The sequence below is a fragment of the Coregonus lavaretus genome (assembly GCF_964263955.1).
Source record: "Coregonus lavaretus genome assembly, chromosome: 15".
Taxonomy (NCBI): domain Eukaryota; kingdom Metazoa; phylum Chordata; class Actinopteri; order Salmoniformes; family Salmonidae; genus Coregonus; species Coregonus lavaretus.
The window spans coordinates 20591753-20602095 of record NC_140002.1 but is presented as its reverse complement, the minus strand read 5'-3'; the positions used below and the strand labels follow the sequence as shown (position 1 = coordinate 20602095).

General features: G+C 41.9%; 1 pseudogene across 1 annotated transcript in view; it reads left to right on the top strand.

Annotated features, from left to right (window-relative positions):
* The window catches only part of LOC311142193 (NADPH--cytochrome P450 reductase-like), a 28830-nt pseudogene that overhangs the window by 1195 nt on the left and 17292 nt on the right, over nucleotides 1-10343 (top strand). The window contains exon 2 of the transcript in view: nucleotides 5616-5664. The product of the transcript in view is annotated as an NADPH--cytochrome P450 reductase-like (transcript). The remainder of the gene's footprint in view (nucleotides 1-5615; nucleotides 5665-10343) is intronic.

Sequence of the window (10343 nt, the reverse complement as noted above, 5' to 3'; positions counted from 1 at the left end):
TCTTTCGTTCTCTCTCATCTGTTTCCTGTTTCTTCCTCTCTTTCTCCTCTTCTCTCTCTATCTACCTCTCTCCTTCTCTCTCTCTCTCTCTCTCTCTCTCTTCTCTCTCTCTCCTCTCCTCTCTCTCTCTTCTTCTCCTTCTCTCTCTTCTCTCTCTTCTCTCTCTCTTTCTTCTCCTCGCTCGCACTCTCTCTCGCTCTCTCTCTCCTCTTCTCGCTCTCTCTCTTTCTCCTCTCCCTCTTTCCTTCCTCTCTCCTTCTCTCTCTCTTTCTCCTCTCCCCATCATTCTCCTATCTCTATCTATCTATTTTATTTCTCCTCTCCCTCTTCTCCTTTCTCTCTCTCTTCTCCTCTCTCCTCTTTCCTCCTCTCTCTTCCTTCTCACTATGGCGAGGCCAGCCCTTAGTCAGTCCTGAGGGGCTTCTTCCTCAACTGCTTTATTGGATTGTGTCCCACTGTGGATCAAGTGTGTTGTGGGGTGCTGGAGAACACTGCCTCTAGCCATGGGATGTGTGTTCTCTCTGCCCAAAGAGAGACAGGCAGCAGCAGCCAGGTCAGTCTCTCTCTCTCGCTCTGTGTGTGTGTTTCTTTCTTCTCTCTCTCTCTCTCTCTCTCTCTCTCTCTCTCTCTCTCTCTCTCTCTCTCTCTCTCTCTCTCTCTCTCTCTCTCTCTCTCTCTCTCTCTCTCTCTCTCTCTCTCTCTCTCTCTCTCTCTCTCTCTCTCTCTCTCTCTCTCTCTCTCTCTCTCTCTCTCTCTCTCTCTCTCTCTCTCTCTCTCTCTCTCTCTCTCTCTCTCTCTCTCTCTCTCTCTCTCTCTCTCTCATTATAATTTAAGGGCTTTATTGGCTTGGGAAACGTATGTTAACATTGCCAAAGCAAGTGAAGTAGATAGTAAACAAAAGTGAAATAAACAATAAATATTAACAGTAAACATTACACTCAGAAGTTTCAAAAGAATAAAGACATTTCAAATGTCATATTATGTATATATACAGTGTTGTAACAATGTGCAAATAGTTAAAGTACAAATGGGAAAATAAATAAACATAAATATGGGTTGTATTTACAATGGTGTTTGTTCTTCACTGGTTGCCCTTTTCTTGTGGCAACAGGTCACAAATCTTGCAGCTGTGATGGCACGCTGTGGTTTTTCACCCAGTAGATAAGGGAGTTTATCAAAATTGGGTTTGTTTTCGAATTCTTTGTAGATCGCTGTAATCTGAGGGAAATATGTGTCTCTAATATGGTCATACATATGGCAGGAGGTGTCACGGTTTCGGCCGAGGCTGCTCCTCCTCCTTGCTCGGGCAGGTTTCGGCGGTCGTCGTCCCCGGAGTACTAGCTGCCACCGTTCTATGTTTCATGTTCGTTTGGTTTTGTCTTGATGTTGTACACCTGTTTCTAGTTAGTGTTCATTAGTGTCCTATTTAGTTCTCGTTGTGTGCGTCAGGTGTTCTGTTTGGTGTTCGTTGCTACGTGTTTCCCTCCGTTGGTTGGAGAGGTTTTTCGCACATGTTAGTGCGCCTTTTGTTTACGCCTGTGTGCGTTTGTATATCGCCTCCGGGCTTGTTGGGCTCGTGTATTACGTGTATTTTCACTAAAGTCTTTTGGACTTAGTTTCTGCGTCCTGCGCTTGATTCCTACACCACACCCACCTTCAGCACCCTTGACAGGAGGTTAGGAAGTGCAGCTCAGTTTCCACCTCATTTTGTGGGCAGTGTGCACATAGCCTGTCTTCTCTTGAGAGCCAGGTCTGCCTACGGCGGCCTTTCTCAATAGCAAGGCTATGCTCACTGAGTCTGTACATAGTCAAAGCTTTCCTTAAGTTTGGGTCAGTCACAGTGGTCAGGTATTCTGCCACTGTGTACTCTCTGTTTAGGGCCAAATAGCATTCTAGTTTGCTCTGTTTTTTTGTTTGATCTTTCCAATGTGTCAAGTAATTCTCTTTTTGTTTTCTCATGATTTGGTTGGGTCTAATTGTGTTGCCCCAGGACCAGCTTACTTAGGGGACTCTTCTCCAAGTTCATCTCTCTGTAGGTGATGGCTTTGTTATGGAAGGTTTGGGAATCGCTTCCTTTTAAGTGGTTATAGAATTTAACGGCTCTTTTCTGGATTTTGATAATTAGCAGGTATTGGCCTAATTCTGCTCTGCATGCATTATTTGGTGTTTTACGTTGTACACAGAGGATGTTTTTGCAGAATTCTGCATGCAGAGTCTCAATTTGGTGTTTGTCTCATTTTGTGAATTCTTGGTTGGTGAGCGGACCCCAGACCTCACAACCATAAAGGGCAATGGGTTCTATAACTGATTCAAGTATTTTTAGCCAGATCCTAATTGGTATGTCAAATTTTATGTTCCTTTTGATGGCATAGAAGGCCCTTCTTGCCTTGTCTCTCAGATCGTTCACAGCTTTGTGGAAGTTACCTGTGGCGCTGATGTTTAGGCCGAGGTATGTATAGTTTTTTGTGTGCTCTAGGGCAACAGTGTCTAGATGGAATTTGTATTTGTGGTCCTGGCAACTGGACCTTTTTTGGAACACCATTATTTTTGTCTTGCTGAGATTTACTGTCAGGGCCCAGGTCTGACAGAATCTGTGCAGAAGATCTAGGTGCTGCTGTAGGCCCTCCTTGGTTGGTGAGAGAAGCACCAGATCATCAGCAAACAGAAGACATTTGACTTCAGATTCTAGTAGGGTGAGGCCGGGTGCTGCAGACTGTTCTAGTGCCCTCGCCAATTCGTTGATATATATATGTTGAAGAGGGTGGGGCTTAAACTGCATCCCTGTCTCACCCCACGGCCCTGTGGAAAGAAATGTGTGTGTTTTTTGCCAATTTTAACCGCACACTTGTTGTTTGTGTACATGGATTTTATCATGTCGTATGTTTTTCCCCCAACCCCACTTTCCATCAATTTGTATAGCAGACCCTCATGCCAAATTGAGTCAAAAGCTTTTTTGAAATCAACAAAGCATGAGAAGACTTTGCCTTTGTTTTGGTTTGTTTGTTTGTCAGTTAGGGTGTGCAGGGTGAATACGTGGTCTGTCGTACGGTAATTTGGTAAAAAGCCAATTTGACATTTGCTCAGTACATTGTTTTCACTGAGGAAATGAACTAGTCTGCTGTTAATGATAATGCAGAGGATTTTCCCAAGGTTGCTGTTGACGCATATCCCACAGTAGTTATTGGGGTCAAATTTGTCTCCACTTTTGTGGATTGGGGTGATCAGTCCTTGGTTCCAAATATTGGGGAAGATGCCAGAGCTAAGGATGATGTTAAAGAGTTTAAGTATAGCTAATTGAAATTTGTGGTCTGTATATTTTATCATTTCATTGAGGATACCATCAACACCACAGGACTTTTTGGGTTGGAGGGTTTGTATTTTGTCCTGTAGTTCATTCAATGTAATTGGAGAATCCAGTGGGTTCTGGTAGTCTTTAATAGTTGATTCTAAGATTTGCATTTGATCATGTATATTTTTTTGCTGTTTGTTCTCTGTTATAGGGCCAAAAAGATTGGAGAAGTGGTTTACCCATACATCTCCATTTTGGATAGATAGCTCTTCGTGTTTGTTTGTTTAGTGTTTTCCAATTTTCCCAGAAGTGGTTAGAGTCTATGGATTCTTCAATTACATTGAGCTGATTTCTGACATGCTGTTCCTTCTTTTTCCGTAGTGTATTTCTGTATTGTTTTAGTGATTCACCATAGTGAAGGCGTAGGCTCAGGTTTTCTGGGTCTCTATGTTTTTGGTTAGATAGGTTTCTCAATGTCTTTCTTAGGTTTTTGCATTCTTCATCAAACCGTTTATCACTGTTGTTACTTTTCTTTGGTTCTCACTCTCTCACTCTCTCACTCTCTCACTCTCACTCTCTCACTCTCTCACTCTCTCACTCATATCCCCTGGCTCCCCTCCGCACCACCAAAACCCCATTGAATGAAATATGCAGGAGGAGGAAATGGCCCACAACTGAAGCTATGAAAATTCCAGGAAAAGGTTTCGGGGAGTGCAGGAAAGGGGAGAGCTACCTTGGAGTTTCCTTGTGCTTGGCTGGCTCGCATTTCACTGTGGTTCTTTTTTGTTGGAGAAGAAGACACTGTCTTTGTGCACTATTTTTGTCTTTGGTCTTCTACACAGCCCATTTTTGAAATTTCCCCAGTGCGCCAGAAGACCCAGCAGATGCTCTTTCCCTTTGAAAGCTCTCCGAGGTGGAAAGTTGAGGCCAAAGCCAAGCAGTATTCTCTGTTCAGCCTCTCTTCTGCGGAAGCCGTCCCTAATTTGCCTTTTAGGGAGCATGAATGGAGCAGAGCCGTGTCACAAATGGCAACCTTTTATGATAGATTAGGTAACCATAGTGACACACTCTCGGCTCAGGGGTTTGAAATGTGCCTCATTCAGCTCTGCCTCATCTCTCTTTATAAATACATATTTACGAAGTTAATGGTTGCCAGGGTGACTCGGGTGGTCTAGTCCCTACAGATTGTAGAGGAAAGGAGGAAGGATGTAGTGAGCGGATGAGTATGTCAGAGTGTTGATGTGTGTGTGTGCAGGGGCATGTCAGTTTTTTTGGATTATGTGTGTCGTCGGCTGCTCTGCTTGAAGGGCTTTAAGGGAAATGTCATGCTATATTGTCGGTGCCTTCCCAGCCTTGCTGCCGGGGGTGGTGGTGGGAAGTATGTTCAGTGAGAGACTGAGAATCGCTCCCGCATCGGCATAATTCACTATGGCGAGGCCAGCCCTTAGTCAGTCCTGAGGGGCTTCTTCCTCAACCGCTTTATTGGATTGTGTCCCACTGTGGATCAAGTGTGTTGTGGGGTGCTGGAGAACACTGCCTCTAGCCATGGGATGTGTGTTCTCTCTGCCCAAAGAGAGACAGGCAGCAGCAGCCAGGTCAGTCTCTCTCTCGCTCTCTGTGTGTGTGTGTGTGTGACAGCTTGTTCCACTATGCTCCGTCCACTGTCTATCATGTTGATGCTCTTCAGGGAAATGTGTGTTACTTTTGCAAAAGATTAGACTTGATTAGCTCATTTGCACTTCAGCTTCCCAGGCTGCTTACCAGTGTTTTAGAGATAAGAATCAATGTTGCAGAATCTTATGATTATGATAGCATGTCATCAAAAAGTCTATAGTCTGAAAGTAGCCTAACAATTGACTTAAGATACTGTCACCACATGCAACAATTGTCACTTCTTGACTTCCTCTTGATAATTCTATGTTGCAAGAGCGTAACTTGAAATTATACCTCCAATGTTCTCTGCTAAGGAGCACACGTTTCATTGACAATTGACATGTTATAATCATTAATGAGTTTCACATGTATTTACTGTCTTTGTTCAAAGTTTTTACCAACGATAAACTGAGCTATTTCTGTTCTGCGTTTCCATGACTTGTGAAGGGATTTCAGTACTGTGGTACATGTTAGCAAGTGGGTGTGACTCATACAAAAATCTCTCCCATGGGGTCAGAAGGGGTTGAGAATGCCAGAGTAAAGAACATTTTCTACTCTCCCTCCTCAAATGGCCTCTCATTTGCGAGTCAGTGTAATAGCCATTTAGTAGACTGAATAACTAAGTTAACATGCTGATGTTTGCCTTTAACATCTGCTTTGTGTTTTTCTCCAGAGTCACCCCACAGCGAGAAACCAGCTTCATTGAGAAAATGAAGAAAACGGTTAGTAGCTTTATGCTAAATGCTGTGTCCTAAGTAGAAAGCAATTAGTTTAGATAAATTTATGTCTATTTATTTAGTAAATGTAGGCAATATGCCACTTAACTTGCTTTGGTGACTGTCATATAAAAAAATGTGGTTTCTAGTCGGGGTATATTTGGACGATATTAGCTTTTGCAGAAGCAGCAGCTACTTTTCCTGGGGTCCACAAAAAGCACAGAACATGACAAGTAACAAAACACTGATACACTGATAGACAAAGAGCTGCAGTCAGTTTCAGAATGGGTGGCAAGAATTAAGTTAGCCCTAAATATTTCAAAAACTAAAGGCATTGCATTTGGGACAAATCATTCACTAAACCCTAAACCTCAACTAAATCTTGTAATGAATAATGTGGAAATTGAGCAATTTGAGGAGACTAAACTGCTTGGAGTAACCCTGGATTGTAAACTGTCATGGTCAATAAATATTGATGCAACAGTAGCTAAGATGGGGAGAGGTCTGTCCATAATAAAGCCCTGCTCTGCCTTCTTAACAACGCTATCAACAAGGCAGGTCCTACAGGCCCTTGTTTTGTTGCACCTTGACTACTATCTAGTTGTGTGGTCAGGTGCCACAAAGAGGGACTTTGGAAAATTAAAATCGGCCCAAAACAAGGCAGCACGGCTGGCCCTTAAATGTACACAGAGAGCTAACATTAATAATATGCATGTCAATCTCTCCTGGCTCAAAGTGGAGGAGAGATTGACTTCATCACTACTTGTATTTGTGAGAAGTATTGACATGCTGAATGTACCGAGCTGTCTGTTTAGACTACTAGGACACAGCTCAGACACCCATGCATACCCCACAAGACATGCCACCAGAGGTCTCTTCACAGTCCCCAAGTCCATGGGAGGCACACAGTACTACATAGAGCAATGACTACATGGAACTCTGTTCCACATCAAGTAACTCATGCAAGCAGTAAAATCAGATAAAAAAATCAGAAAAAAAGAAACCTAATGGAACAGCGAGGACTGTGAAGAGACGCACAGTCACAGGCATAAACACGATAACATATGCACTATACACACACGTACACATGGATTTTGTGTTGAAGAGTAGTGGCCTGAGTGCACACACATAATGTGTGGTGAAATGTATTGAATTGTATATAAAATTGTATTTAACTGCCTTAATCAGGAAGTGTAGCTGCTGCCTTGGTGACAGCTAATGGGGAGCCATAATAAATACAAGGACAGTCACAAAATTTTAAATACAATGATATACAAAAAATAAATAATACAAACAATACAACAACAAAAGATGATGTGTGTGTGTGTCTCCGCCATTCCATGAGTTGTTGTTGAATCAGTTTTTAAAGGTAATTTTGCTGTTTGCTTGAGTAATTGGAGATGGAAGGGAGTTCCATGTGGTCATGGCTCTGTATAAAACTGTCCGTTGCCGTGAATTCGTTTTGGACTTGGCGACTTTGAAGAGACCCCTGGTGCGTGTCTTGTGGGGTATGTATGGGTGTCTGAGCTGAATGTTATTTGATTATGCAGACAATATGGAATTTTCGTAAAGTAAAAACTAGAAGAGAAGCAGTTAATCTCTCGTCAACCCTCAACCAGGAAAGACTGCCGTGCATGTTGTTGATGTTAGTTCTGTATGTGCAGTTAAGGGCAAGGCGTGCTACTCAGTTTTCTTTGCTACACTTGACCATATTACCGGACAGTAATCAAGATGGGACAAGACCAGAGCCTGAACAATTAGTACAGTTGATTTTTGTGTCAAAAACGCATAACATCTTTTTATAACAGACATACCCCTCCCCATCTTCACAACAACTTATATGACTTGCCCATGATAATTGACCATCCAATGTTATACCTAGGAGTTTAGCTTCCTCAACTTGCTCAATGGTCACACCATTTATGTACAACTTCAGTTGAGGTTTAGGTCTTAGAGAAGGTTTTGAACCAAATACAATGCCAAATCTTTTCAGTCTCCTGAGGGGAAAAAGGCGTTGTCGTGCCCTCTTCACGACTTTCTTGGTGTGTTTGGACCATGATAGTTTGTTGTTGATGTGGACACCAAGGAACTTGAAACTCTCGACCTGCTCCACTACAGCCCCGTCGATGTGAATGGGGGCGTGTTCGGCCCTCCTTTTCCTGTAGTCTGCGATCATCTCCTTTGTCTTGCTCACAATGAGGGAGATGTTGTTATCCTGGCACCACACTGCCAGGTCTCTGACCTCCTCCCTACAGGCTGTTTCATCGTTGTCGGTGATCAGGCCTACCACCGTTGTGTCATCAGCAAACTTAATGATGGAGTTGGAGTCGTGCTTGGCAACACAGTCGTGGGTGAACAGGGAGTACAGGAGGGGACTAAGCAAGCACCCCTGATGGGCCCCCGTGTTGAGGATCAGCGTGGCAGATGTTGTTGCCTACCCTTACCACCCGGGGGCGGCCCGTCAGGAAGTCTAGGATCCAGTTGCAGAGGGAGGTGTTTAGTCCCAGGGTCCTTAGCTTAGTGATGAGCTTTGTGGCCACTATGGTGTTGAACGCTGAGCTGTAGTCAATGAACAGCATTCTCACATAGGTGTTCCTTTTGTCCAGGTGGGAAAGGGCAGTGTGGAGTGCGATTGAGATTGCGTCATCTATGGATCTGTTGGGGCGGTATGGGAATTTAAGTGGGTCTAGGGTTTCCGGGATGATGGTGTTGATGTGAGTATTTAAGACCAGTTTATTATTAATCATACATTCTGATACTGACTGTATCTCACTGGCTTTGGGTGCTGACATGTAAACCATTGTATTTAAAAAATAGCATTGTATTTGGTCAAACACAATCCTCTCCATCAGTTTACCAAGAACAGGCAGCAAACTGATTGGCTGTTAGAGCCAGCAAAGGGTGCTTTACTACTTTTTTAGGCAGTGGAATTACTTTAGCTTCCTTTCAGGCCTATGGACACACACACTCCTTTAGGCCAGTGGTTCTCAACTGGTTTTGCCTCTGGACCCAAATTGAACCAGGTTTCTCATTTGCGATCCAATATTCGCATCGCATTATTTTGTTGTTGCCAAAATGCAATCTGGAAAACTATGTTTAATGTTATATTGTAAATGTACCAATTATATGATAAGGGAACATCAGTCCCACCTTTTTCATTGACAATAATTCCATTTTGGCCATATTCTTGATGAAGAATGTTAAGCTCACTGGTTTGAGACTACAAAAACAACCAAATCCAAAAATACTGTGATTGAAGAAAAATAGTTGAGGTTAAATTATTTAGAAGTATAGGTTCATTATCATTTCTACACACTTTCTACCTGGTTTTAGACATTTAAGTTCGGACTGGAGTATTTTTTAAAATATAATATACACTACCGTTCAAAAGTTTGGGGTCACTTAGAAATGTCGTTGTTTTCGAAAGAAAAGCAATTTTTTTATCCATTAAAATAACATCAAATTGATCAGAAATACAGTGTAGACTTGTTAATGTTGTAAATGGCTATTGTAGCTGGCTGTTGAGTGAGTAGTACACAGCGTTGTACGAGATCTTCAGTTTCTTGGCAATTTCTCGCATGGAATAGCCTTCATTTCTCAGAACAAGAATAGACTGACGAGTTTCAGAAGAAAGTTATTTGTTTCTGGCCATTTTGAGCCTGTAACCGAACCCACAATTGCTGATGCTCCAGATACTCAACTAGTCTCAAGAAGGCCAGTTTTATTGCTTCTTTAATCTGCTCAACAGTTTTCAGCTGTGCTAACATAATTGCAAAAGGGTTTTCTAATGATCAATTAGCCTTTTTAAATGATAAACTTGGATTAGCAAACACAGCGTGCCATTGGAACACAGGACTGATGGTTGCTGATAATGGGCCTCTGTACGCCTATGTAGATATTCCATAAAAAATCAGCAGTTTCCAGCTACAATAGCCATTTACAACATTAACAATGTCTACACTGTATTTCTGATCAATTTTATTTTATTTTAATGTACAAAAAAAGTGCTTTTCTTTCGAAAACAAGGACATTTCTAAGTGACCCCAAACTTTTGAACGGTAGTGTATATATATTTTTCAACCTTTTTTACGCTCACGACCCATTCAAAACCTTAGGTCGCGACCCACCAGTTGAGAATCGCTGCTTTAGGCTTTGGTTAAAGATATAGCACATAGGGTTGGCAATACAGTCTGCTACCATTCTCAAAATGTTCCCATCAAAGTTGTCTATACCTGGTGGCTTATCATTATTGATGGATAACAATCGTTTTTCCACCTCTCCCACACTAACTTGACCAAATTCAAAACAGCAATCCTTCTCTTTCATTATTAGATCTTTTATATAAAAATATGATGGTTCACTGTTCCATGTTGTCATTTCACTTCTAAGTTTTTCCACTTTACTAGTGAAATAGTAATTGTAATGATTGACAATATCGAAAGGTTTTGTTATAAATTACCCATCAACTTCAATGAACGATGGAGATTAATTGGGGTTTCTGACCATGATATATACTGAACAAAAATATAAAGCAACATGCAACAATTTCAAAGATTTTGCTGAGTTACAGTTCATAAAAGGAAATCAGTCAATTGAAATAAATTAATTAGGCCCTACTCTATGGATTTCACATGACTGGGAATACAGATATGCATCTGTTGGTCACAGATAGCTTTTTTTAAAAG